Source organism: Copadichromis virginalis, linkage group LG20 (genome assembly GCF_057382275.1).
Source record: "Copadichromis virginalis isolate Kocher_CV1m ecotype Utaka linkage group LG20, C_Virginalis_male_GT1.1, whole genome shotgun sequence".
NCBI lineage: Eukaryota > Metazoa > Chordata > Actinopteri > Cichliformes > Cichlidae > Copadichromis > Copadichromis virginalis.
In genome coordinates this window covers 8,543,179-8,556,528 of record NC_140637.1, presented here as the reverse complement: position 1 = coordinate 8,556,528, position 13,350 = coordinate 8,543,179, and positions in this window count along the sequence as shown.

Below are 13,350 nucleotides of genomic sequence, written 5' to 3'. Positions count from 1 at the left end.
CACCATCAGGCCGGGGTCTTTCTGTGTGGAGTTTGCATGTTCTCCCCGTGTTTGCGTGGGTTCCCTCCGGGTACTCCGGCTTCCTCCCACCGTCCAAAGACATGCAGCTTGTGGGGATAGGTTAATTGGATAATCCAAATTGCCACTAGGTGTGAATGTGCGAGTGAACGTGAGTGCGAATGGTTGTCTGTCCCTGTGTGTTAGCCCTGTGACAGACTGGCGACCTGTCCAGGGTGTACCCTGCCTCTCGCCCTATGACAGCTGGGATAGGCTCCAGTGCCCCCCGCGACCCTGAAAAGGATAAGCGGAAGCGAATGGATGGATATATTTGTATATATCATCTGTCCACCGTGTACCTGCGTGTCGCCCTAAGGTAACTAGGATAGGGGTTAGGGCTTAACGCCCCCATGATCCTGATAAGAATAAGCGGAAGTGTATGGATGGATGGATGGATGGATATGTACATATTTGCTTTCCTTAGAGTGAGTGTATGTGTCTCCCTATTAATTCTATATTGATTCTTATTCTTTAATCCAGGCTATACCCCAAAATGCTCCTGTATTCATCTGATGTTCTGTGCCTCCTTCTTTTTCATTTTTTTCCCTTACTCCATTTTGTTTCCGTCTGTCATTTTTGAAAGGCTGGGCCGACTGACCTTGGGGTTTATAGTAAGGGAAAAGAAAGAAAATAAAGGAAAGCGGTGGAAGCAGAGGGAGAGGAAATGAGAGCAGGAAAAGTAAAACTATAGTTTTAGTTTCAAAGTTCAGACAGGGGACTCTTGATGGTTGAGGAAAGTTGAACTGTGACACTTTTAGAATTAAAAATCATTTGTTGCTGCACACAGACAGCTGAAGGTGTGTGTAAACATGCTAATATTGTTATAAAATGATAACAAATGATAACATTAAACTGAAATTCAGCCAGAACCAGATTTGAGACAGCAATTGTTAAATTCCTCCACAAAGAGTAATGTTGTTGCTGCAAAATGACAAAGGCACTTGGTAACCTTGCTTTTATATAGGAGTATAACCTGAATACAACCAGCTGAGTAAAGTCCACTGTTGCAAAGAGACACATCACAGGTGCATCAGTGCAGCCCGGGGCAGTTTACTGACATGTGCAACCACCCATTTTTCCTAGTTCCTATTTTTACTACAGTATGACGGAGCCATAATATGTGAGAGAAAAGGATTGGGTTAATTATGAGTTGCAATAAAAAAGTGAAAACAACAACCAGCAACTTCCTAGTCAAAGTAGACAGTTCAGAATAGTCAGTGTTAATCAGAGCCGAGCCTACAGAAGAGTCTGCATTAGAGGTCATAGCCAGCTTGGATGAATGCTCACACAAGAGAAACACACCCATGTTGGAGAGAGTGACATTTTGATTCATAGACTGTTGCCAGAACCGTCACATGCACACCTGGAAAATGACATTTTGGCTGTTTTTGTTTGGCCTAAAAAGTAGTTTCCAATCAGGTAATCACACAACTTTTCTGGAGTTCTTATAGAAATAACTAAGCTTACTCAAATCCCTCGGTGCTTAATCCTGCCAGGCCAGCAGGACTCTTTGTGTACAGCGAGCTGTCGCAGTGCGAGAAAAGTATAGGAGGAAAAATAACCTGACATGAATCTTGATGTAAAGTGCTTCGTGACACATGTTTACACAGGAGGGCCTGTCCACTCCATCGCCATTAGGTCCAGAAATCTTTGTGCGTGTGTGTGTGTGTGTGTGTGTGTGTGTGTGTGTGTGTGTGTGGGATAGAGCGAACTCAGTGCTGACTCTGCTAGAAGTGCCTGACCTATATTTAAAGTCATAAGGAGTGATGCCAAACCAAACCAGACTTACCAGTGAGTGTGTGGTTTCTTGCTTAGGAAATCAGGATATCATTTAAACGTATAACATTCAGATTGTCAGATTCTTTCCAACTCTTTCCTCTTTGCTCTTACATACTTATTGTCCTTGAAATTTTAGACCACTGCAATGCAAATGCAAGGGAGGCTGTATTTTTTGATGTGGTACTAATGATAGCGTTCAGCAATCTCCCATCTTCACAAATATTGACCTTAAATATCAAAGGAGACAGAGTACAACGCTTCATTGGGAACTGGTACTCATACAGATTTTGTGAGAAGAAAATGCTCTGAGAAAAAGGTTCTGTGACAGAAAGAGTGGGCTTCTGGGCTTTTCTGAGCTTTACAATTTGCGTCCAGTGCATACTCCTCAGTAATAAACCTCAGTACCCCATGTTAAAGGATGTATCCGTTCCTAAACATATATCTGGGGGTCAGCGGAGAGAGAAGGCTGACTAGAGGAGCTGTAATTAAAGATGCACAGGTGAATCCTTTGGGTGTGTTTCTTTCCCTGACAACAAAAGATGTGTGGCACACAGCTGGAATGTGGAGGGAAGATAAGCATTTCTTTGTATTCAGAAGATGTTTTCTAGCTTGATACAGTTTTCCATTTATGTGTAAGATCAATAAAGAAGATCTGTAATGACTCATCCGCCTGCTTTCCTGGGCGTTAGGCTGCTTTTCTGTTCTCTACATCCCTACCTCTTTCCCACGCTGTCAATCTCAATACTGTCATCATTACTCTTGTCCAATCATCTTGCTGTTCGCCTTCTTTGGGCCAATCAGCCTCCACTTTCCATGGTTTAAATCTGTGCTCTCTGTCATTCTCCCTTTCAGACTCTTGTTTGTGCAACGCACCTCCTACCCATCTCCACCTCCACCTCACCTCCTCAGTCTTCATCTTCACCACCAACAACATTTAGACTCCAGGGGATTCTGTCCTAAATCCTATCACCGCTGGGATCCTGTTCTGCCATCATGGGTCATACATTAATTTCTTTATCTCAATAAATCAGCTTCAAATTCTTCCAAGTGATCTCTCCTTAGTGAACTTAGATCAGTTTAAAATGATGGTTCAGAACATAATCATCACAAAAAGATAGCCCCCAAGAACCTGAAGAGGGAGCCTATTTATTAGGTGGCCGTTGCTCTGTTATCTTTTCACTGTGGTATATAACACAAACCTGCCTGTGGTGCCTCATCCTGCCCATCCACCTCTTGAGGATCCTTTAATCAGATCTGATCCTAATTAACATTATTAGTGAGATTTAAGGAGGCACCTTTATTCTAATGGCATGTTCATGTTTAAGCTAAAAACCTTCAGAGTGTTTTGTCGTGCAAGCTTTCATCATGAAACAATGGTTCTTTTCCAGTGATGTTCCACCAGTTGAAATAGACACTACCTAGCTTTTGGAATTGACCAGAGGCCTCTTTCCATATGGTTTTGAAGATTCTTACTGGGGAGCATCACTGGTGGAATATTCCACTTTAACTCTAGGTGGTATTAATAGAACGCCACTAGAAGGTTTCCAGTGCTTTAATGAAATCTGTTTAACTCCCTGATGGAAGCTTGTACATCAAAATGTGTTGGACTTCTTCCAGGTGACTGTGCCGTGAGAACAAAGGCATTTTAAATGTTATTAAAAAAAAGAAAAAGAGAAGAGTGCTCTGGAATTTCTTGTGATGTTGTAGCCAGTACAGCAGGTATTAGGAGGGTGGCAGTCTGCTCTATTTTCTTTTGTTTTTTTACCATCTCTTTCTTTTTGCTGCTTGGTAAGCCTTTGATACTTAAATACAGTTGGTTACATTTATTGCAGGTCAAACCTGCAGAGCCATACTTTGCATGTTGAAAGAAAAATGATGTTTAAGCAATGTGTTGAGGACATAGGGTCCTTCAGTGTCCATATGGCAGTGGTTTAGCTCACCAGTGCGCCGTGACTTTCCCTTAAAAAGCATCATAGTAGCTGTATCATGTCGTCTGTGATAATACTACGGTATGTTCTATCGGTGGTTCAGTATTTATTAATTTTTTTGGTGTAGTATTGCTACTATATTGCCCACCAATAGATGTTTTTTAAATGAGAACGGGCCGCTTCTTCTCACTGGACCTCACTGAAGGCTCGGTCAGAACTTCACAAGAGTTTAGCTCAACTTCAGGTTTGAGCTTCTCCATCTGTTACCCAGGAATTCAGTGTGTGGTGTAATGCAATCACTTCCAGTGAATCTGAGTTCTGAATCTTCACCTGCTCCTTTAAAGCATCTGTGTTTAAGACTTCAGTCTATAAACAGTAGGGGTTGGCATCCTAAAAGGATCAGAAATGCTGTTTTGCTGTAAAATAATCACAAAAACATTAACAATGAAAGCATGAATGCACGCAGGTGTAGCTTTTACTAATTGGACATATTGTGAGCCATTTGCGGTTCACTGCTCTCTTCCTCTCTCAGGCATACACACAGCAGGGTGCACACACACCTTGAATAGGCGAAGGTTCTTTGCAGAAATGAACGCTGTTTGTTTGGAAAGGAAACTTAGCCGAGCAGAACTGCAGACTGAATAGCAAAACAGAAAAGAGAGAGTGGAGAGGCGAAAGCGACGACAGGAGAGGAAAACAGCGTGTGATAAAGGAGAATCAGAGATGTGTGTTTAACGGGTGAGAGCAGGAGCTCAGGGTCAGACCTCCCCCGAATGCTACACAACAGGAGCACAGGGCAAGCAGATGGTTATCGACCACACGTAGATCCTGACAAATCGCATCCTTGAAATTGCTTCCAGTTTCAAAAATGGATGAGCTGGTTGGCTATTTAGCGCTCCTGGTATGCGGTATTTTTACTTCTGAGGCTGCCTGAGTAGGAGAATAATTCAAAGACTCCTTCAGTACCATTTAGCCTACAGTGGAGGGCACATTAGGTCACAAGTGCCTGCTTGGCTTCACTCTAAATAAAAACCTTCATTGACTTCTTTCTTTCTTCTCTAACAAAGAAACTGCTGAAACAAATACAGTGCAGCTTGTCTGGATGAAGGAGATTTAACAATACAGCCTTGAATAGAAAATTACTTAGAGTATTTTCTCTTTTGTCTGATTTCCCTACAGCAGTTAATACTCACCGTTTTTAACTGGTCAGTCTCAACCGGAGCGTCATACTGAATACAAGGGAAAATTTAAAAACAAATAAATGAATTCAAATAAAACAAACACAACATTTTTGTATATTTTGATACACAATGGCTAATTGTATTGACACCAGTTGCTAGATTACTATATTAAAACATTACACATTAATGTAATTGATTAATCTGTATTACTATAGATATGATTACTGCTGCTGCCATTGGTGCTTGAGCTTGTACTAGACAGGTTCAGGGAGATTTTGGTGGACCTCCTCCTCCTGTATGAGCATTATGCACATGTGATGGGATTGGTCTTTTTTTCAGTTTGTGTCCTCAGCTAAAATATCTGAGTCTGGCTTGCTGTTTGTCTTTATTCTAATATTTATAGTTCACACTCTTATGGGGTTTGAGGGTTTGATTCTTTTGTTGGTTTTATTTTGGTTCTGGTAATACTTCACAGTTTTTTTCCTTTATTTAATTATGTTTTCTGCCTCCCACATATTCCTCGGTATTATGTTTTACTGTGAGTTCCTTGTCTCTGTGTTTACAGGTTATCTTCTGGGTTATTTAAGGTTTAACTTTGATAGTTTGACACAAGAGTGTCTTGTTCTGAGTTGTACTTCCTCCCCTGTGATTGTCTTGATTCAGTTTAGCTGTGTCATTTCCCTTCTGTTCCCAATTCCCGATTACTTGCGTGCATAGATGGTGCTGTCCTTCCCCTTAGTCTCGTTCTTGGTATCTATGTATTTAGCTCTGTGCCTGCAACAGTTTTGCCTGTTGCCTGTAAGAATTCGGATCTGATTAATCACATTTAATCCTTTGTTATGAACTAGACTTTCGGACTTTACATTTGGATCTAAACGTAAAGTTTTCTTCGTGTTGTTCAGCCTACTTTAAGTGCTGACTTTGTTTCCTTCTCTCTGTAATATGTAACTTTCCATCTAAAATATTTCTTTCTAGCAGGTCACTGCGACCTGTTTTGTGTGCTAATGGTTAAAAAAATAATTACATCTGAAAACTACACATTGAGTCCTTTGATTATTGACATTAATGTTGCAGTAAATCCTCTTCTAGTCTTCTATTTTAAGAAAACACACAATTTAGTACTTCATCTTCCCAAATACATCGTGTGTGGTCTGAATATCTACACCTGCACAGGTCATTCATTCTCTTTGCGATGGGCAGTTAACACTGAATGAACATTACTGAGCACGCATGCATTGTGGACACCTGCTTATATATATGTCTGTGTTAGCGCTCTCACTGCAGCAGTGTCTCTATTCAAGGTCAATTATGTGAAACGTTTTGTAGCAACAGAGGCAGACGGAGGTTGTCTCCACTACACCGTTACAAAAAACTTAAAGCAAACCAGCGCCTTCTTTTTGTTTCTGATTTCCAGTCAGAGTTTACTCGAGGTTTCCTCTTCTGCTAGTCATTGCTAATCATGTAGTTGCAAAGTGAGTGGCAGTCCAACTTTAAAGCCTCACGGAAAAGAGAGCCTTAAAAAAGATGAATTTATCAAATGAGACGTGGGCAGTCAAACATGTATCCACCATTCCCGTGTATTAATGTGATTTAATAATTAATTTATGTCTGCTCTACATGCAGCACAAATATAGCCTTGGCCTTGAATGTGGAAGTGGTAGAGATACAGGAGTATACATCATTGAAAGGGTAGCAGGTTACAGGCTGAATGATGGAATGGAAAGTAGAAGTAAAAAGAAGTTTTTCAAACCTGTACAGCTGAAAGAGTCAAATGGGACTCGTGGAAGTAAGAGTGGGGTTAGAGGTGCAATGAACAAGTGATTTCAGAGCTGAAAACGGGGAAAATGTGAAACTGGGCTGAGGGCAATACAGCAAGGAAGTCACCCTTATCGAAGGGAAAGGAAACAGGATTAAAATTGCTGCAGAGCCAACACACACACACATACACACACACACATGCTCACTCTCTCTGAAGTCGAGATGGAATTATTTATTTGTAAGATTGTTTGTTGAATGTCAGGGGTCGTTGTTCAGTTGTAAATGCACACGTGGATTTTTGCAGGAAAGAATTCTCTCGGCATAAAATATTCAGTTATCACATACATGAGTGTGTCTGCATGTGTGTGCGCACTCAGGCAAGCTTTCAAATCAGGCAGCAAGCATGTGCTTTTTAAAGCCTCATGCTTATTATTACATCCACACTGTAGCACGCTTTTTAACAAGAGGTGTGGTGTTTAGTCAAACCTCTAAGTTTGTTAACCCTGAGGTGAGAAAAACTCTTTATTGGAGAGTTAACTGAAACAGATGTTTTGGTTTAACAAACCCAGAGTTCTGTCTTCCCTCCTTGCTGAGCCTGAAGCAGGTGTTGGGCACTGGCCGTCGTTGTCTTCCTCATTATCTGTTCATTGTTAAAACTGAACACAAATTAATTCAATTCAACCTCTTAAGCCCCAATGCCCACAGATACGGGGGCAAAAGGCAGGAGATCGGTTAGGCGTTGGGGCTTAATAGGCTAACTCGAAGGCATAAAAGTTAACAGGACTTACTGCCCCACCACGCCTCCAAATGCAGACTTTTTCATGCCGTTTGATAAGAACATGTAGGAGCGGCCTGGTGAAAAATTGCATTTGGGAAATTTGAAGAACACAAAAAATCCACGAGAAAATGCTATCAAGTAATGCAAATCAACGGGTCACAAGTGCATCACAAACTGCTGTGATATAGTCAAAACCAAGCGTGTCACAAGTGAATAGCATCTAATATTGGGGTTTTTCATGAGTCTGTTTGTTTTTCCTTTTTAAATCTCATAGTTTCAGTTACATTTTATGTCTTTTAGTCCATCCATCCATCCATCCATCCATCCATCCAAGGGCCTGATTTCAGCACTGAATTTTTCATACTCCAGAGAGCCCCGAAGTTTAAACTGACTATATCCCTGTAACTTTAGGACTCATAATTCACCCATTTAAAAATGAGTTTTTTACTATGGAACCAAATGGACATGACTCACTCCTGTAATAGTCAACACATGGTCACTGGTCAAACTCAAATAGATGTATCTGGGGTGAACAAAGGAAAATATGACAGAAATGGAAGAAAAAGAATTTGGGGAAATTCACAGAAAGGGGAAATATTACCATTGTTGTTAATGGGTGGAACAGGCACGCTTTAGTCATGGGGGGTGGTGGATGTGCTATGCCAGTAAATGCAGGTTTAACAGAGACGTGCTTGAAAATTATAAGGATTTGGAAACAACGTTTATAAGGTGAGAGCAAATTAAAAAAACACCATCAAACAACTGGCAACACTCAAACCGACACCCTGTAAGAACCAAGGATGGCATATGTGTTAATTTTAAGTGATAGGTTGGGGGGAAAAAGTGTTATCATAAAGTTAAGTCAGATTAATGGGAACCAGGTTGTTGGAAAAAGGAACAAACAGAGAAGAGAGAAGAGAAAGAAGACTGAGGTCATGTCTGTATTTGTCTCTCGCTGTTTTAACAGGTTAAGAATGATAACAGTGATGCATCGAGTTAAAGCGAGAAAAATAAACAGAAAAACATGAACTCTGGAAGGTTGACCAAAGAAGGAGAGAGCATAAGAAACCAGACAGACGAAAAAAATAAAGGACAGGAAAGGCTGATTCATACTTCGGGAACCCTTCATGGTATTCTCGGGAAATTGTCATTACAGTTTCTTCACCACGGTACTTTGTTCGTGTTATGCTGTGCTACAAAAGAAAAAGCAGGATTTGATGGCAGAATCACAGGGTGTCAGACACAGGCAAAAGCATGTGGCTATTATAAATCACTCACGATCTGTCATGTTTAAAACAACACGAGGACGCAACTTTTAAACCAATCACTTTGATTTGTGAGCCTAAACAGCAGTTTGAGGCCAAGTGTGGCAAGTGGCACCCGAAGCTCTCACTATGTTCAGTGTAGCTTTAGCCTGATGGAAGAAAAGAGGAGAAAGAAATGGAAAAAATGACAGAAGAAAAAAAAAAAAACAAGGAACGAGCTTAACAGGTTGAAAATAAAGATCCAAGAAAAGCATAATGATGGAATACCCGACTTCGGCCAAAACATCTGCAAAGTTAAATATGCAGAACAGAGAGACACTTTGCACAGGAAAGAGTGAGGGGTGGGGGGTGAACTCCCTGGTAGGGCTGGGCTGGGCTCAGCTCACTGGAGAAGAGAATCTGTAAGTGATGGAGGGGACACAGGACACAGACTTTTGTGTATACGTGCACAAATGTACGTATGATTACACACACTTTCAGGAGGAAGTAGGGAAACATTCATATATTCTTTTAAAAAAACAGGTTTTGTTGAAGCTGCTGACTGGACAAGTTCTGGTTCTCCAGTTACTGGAGTGTGAAATACCACTGTACTACAACAGATTAGGGTGAGGGTTAAGGTCATCTTACAATGTCATGTACATTTACTGCGCATTTGTCAGTTGGAGACAGGTAGTTACAGTTGGATGATTTCCTTATAAGTGGAGATTTATAGTATGTTACACCCAGTAATCCATGAATGATTCATCTAAAGTTCCACAAGAGAACTACTTCGTTATAGGCCAGGGGTAGGCAACTCCAGGCCTCGAGTGCTGGTGTCCTGCAGGTTTTAGATCGCACCCTGGGTTAACACACCTGAATCAAATGATTAGTTCATTACCAGGCCTCTGGAGAACTTCAAGAAATGTTGAGGAGTCATTTAGCCCTTTAAATCAGCTGTGATGGATCATGGACACATCTAAAACCTCCAGGACACCGGCACTCGAGGCCTGGAGTTGCCTACCCCTGTTAGAGGCTTTCACACATTAAACTGTCTCTTGTAATCCTCATTAGCTCTGAGCTGTAACATCCGCAAACTTGTAGTTTATTGTTAAGTCTAATTGTTGAATGTTGTCATTGTGCTTCTTAAATTTGTAACCTCTTAGTTCAATCTATAGGATCAAGACATTCCTTCGTCTCTGACCACCTCTCCAGCCACTCTGTGCTGGGGGAGGATTATTGTAGACACATCCCTTGTGAAGATTCTGTTTGATGTTTGGTAAGCTTCCTGCCCTTTGTATGGCTTCACTGTGTTGTGCAGTTGTGCAATTTCTGTATTGGTGAACCAATACAGAAATTGAACCATATATTGGGTGTGGGGGAGATTACCATTCTATGACTAAGGATGTTGTTAGAAACAGTTGGAAGTCACGCACACAGAGAGACACACATTCTCACACACTCACTCAAACACACACACACACACACACACACACACACACACACACACACACACACACACACACACGCACGTTCTTGCACATGCATACAGATGCTTACACATACACACACATAGTGCCTTGTCTTAGAACCATTGGGGGTTTTACGGTGGGAGGTGCTTGTGTTGTATTGTGTATTGTAACAGTTGTCAATAAATAGCTGCCAGCGAGCTGCTCTTTGAAGGACTTTGGGCTGGAAACAGGTTAGGAGCGTGAGCTCCAAGAGCTGGTTCTTGACCAAAGACTTTCCTCGCTAGCGGGTTGAAGATGTTCTGTTATGACTTGTTTTCTTCATGATGAATAAGTCTCTAAACTAGCGGGGCTTGTGGAAACACAGACCCAACATTTATAGTAATTTACACTGTTGTCACGCTAAATTTGAGATATTCCACAAGCAGTTAAAATTGACCAAAAAGACCAAAATGCCAAAAATATCCCCAACTACAGTTGCTTTAATTATTTCGTTTCCACCGCTCGGTGAGACGGGGTGAAAGAAGGGTGAGGCAGAGGATGCTGAGTGAGTAGTTTCCAGAGGAGAGCAGCACTGCTCACATCATGGAAAATACTGGCAAAGACAAAGTGGCTTCCCTGATGGGAAGATACCAGGAAAAGAGCCGGTCGGATGAAACAGGGAGGAGAAAGGTTAGTGAAAGGTTGCTGACTGTGAAATTTCTCCAGAACAGGATCAGCTAAACATAGCAGCTAACAGTATGGAACAAGCTGGCAAAGCACGCATAGATGAGGACCTTCAAAGTTAAATTGATATTTATTTTGCTTTGCATTGTAGTACTTTTTAATGTTCGGTTTTTCAGGTAACACAGTGCAGGTGGCCAAAAGTGCGTGAGGGCTCAGTAAGAATAGAAAGGAGCTCTATAAGAACCAGTCCATTTACCATTTACCAAAAAAGAAGATCCAAATGATTTGTCCTTGGCAAGGAGCTGTAAGCATTTCGTAATTTATAGGCTGTCTATGCTGAGGAAACAATCCAAGATCATAAAGAGCAACCTTTGTTTTACCACAGAATATTTTCAGTAAATAAGACTAACAAAACTGAACAGAATTAAACCAAACACAAGCATCCAAAGAACAGCCCCACTGGGAAAAACCAGACTGTAAAAGAACAGACAAGTTTTGAAGTTAACAGCTGAGATCAAGAAGAACAGGTGGAGCAAAGCAGCAGATCAAATACAGAACCTAAAACACTGGAGGCACAAGCACGCTACACTGAAGCTATGATCAGGAAAATGTTCAGATGGAGATTTGGCTAAAAACAGATCATTTGACCTCTGACCTTTGCTATTTATATGTTTGAGTTATATAAATGAGGAAAATCATCACTTGTATTGCCTTGATGCTTTAATTATTTGCTTTTATGTGTTAACCTGAAGTACAAAAATAGTAAATTACTTAGCAAGTTATTGTATCTTTCTCTAAGAACTTCACATTACTGCGTGATTTCTCCAGCTGGACTTTAAACCACCACAGGCAATAATTACTCAGACATAACCAATTCCATCTGTTTTTATTACAGCTTTTGGATGAATGCTCAGCCCGTGTTTCAAATTTCAGCCACACGGCATGAAGAGCAGGCGCTGGCCAATGTTGATGCTCTCCCTACCTGCTGAATCACACTAGGCTAGGAGAATTTAATCCAAAATCCAGATCTCAAACTGTGAAAAAACAGCCAGCATATCCCCTCTGGAAGAGATTAGCAGGTAAAGATCAAAGAAAATAAAAGAAGGAAAAAAAAAAACTTGCCATGCAGGGTAATCAAAGAAAGAATGAAACCAGCAGGGAAGGAAAGGCACGCTTGCACCTTCTTTTTTTTTTAAAGGTGCAAGCGAGAAAGCAAGGCGAGAAGTTAAAGAGAACAAAAGAAAGTTGCAACAATTTGAAATGACAGGGGGAGATGAGGACAGAGAGGCTATTCTTAGGACACATGGTGGGAGAAGACGGGCTGATAAGAGAAAATGGGAATTAAAAAAAAACTCAGCTTAATTGTAACTCTAGCTAAAATGTTTGATGTGAGAAAACCAACGTGCACGTAAGACACATAACTTGTTATCTCTGTTCTAAACATCCATTCCTTAAACCTACTTAAATGTTACATTTTGATCATCAAGTCTGAAGAAGTGCGATTCAAAAGTTTCACCAATTAAAAAGAAAAACAATCTTTCTGCACCTTTTGACCACTTCAAGGACTGTGGTGCTGTGTTCAGGTCGCTCTGTGGAAGTCCCATTATGACCACGCACTGTTGGTATACTTTCGATATTATGTCACAATATTTCAAGACATTTTGCTGTAATGACAATAACTGCATTTATGAGGGTAAATAAATGAGGTTTTTTTTCATCCTTCTTTACAAAGTGTTAATCTACGGAAACAAGGTGCCAGCAATAGTATTACAGTGCTGTAATTTCCATCCACTGATTGCTCTTTCTGTCTTACGACACATATTGGCAGCTGCTAGCAACTCGTTCTTCGTAGCTTGACTGCACTCATCTATTTTTTGTTTTTTTTTACCCTAAGTGTTGAAATATGCTTGTTTCTGTTTTTAGTGATAACAGCCTTTTTCAGATTTATTTCAGATTTTTCAAAGTACGGTGCTTTATTGCAGGTTATTTAACTAGCTTACTTTTCACTATAGATGCTAAATCCTCATCGGTGGCTAACATGTTGCTCCTGCTCTCGCATGTGTCTGGGCTTATCTGGTTGTTTAGTGAACTAGGGAATGTAAATGCATGGTGTTTCTATCTGCTTCTTAATTTTGACATCATTAGCCATTTCCGGGTCCAAACGCTCCTTCACTTTCCAAAATCAAACAAACACTGTGGCATCACTGAGAGTCAAAAACGGTCTTTTTAGTCTCCAATTACAGGATCAGTGTGGCTGTGCTCACAGGTGTTTCAATAAAGTTTAACATCCAAGAATCTTTGAAAAACAGGATTTACAAGGTTTAACTGACTTAGAGGTTAGCTCGCTAGTTTCCATCTAAAGATGATGTGCTGTATTCTGACTAAAATATTTCTAAAACGCTAAAATATACAGCTTTGCTATCACGTTCGACATTAATAAGGGTGTAAAACAAACACAAGCAGTATCTGTAGAATTACTGAAGTTGGGCCAGC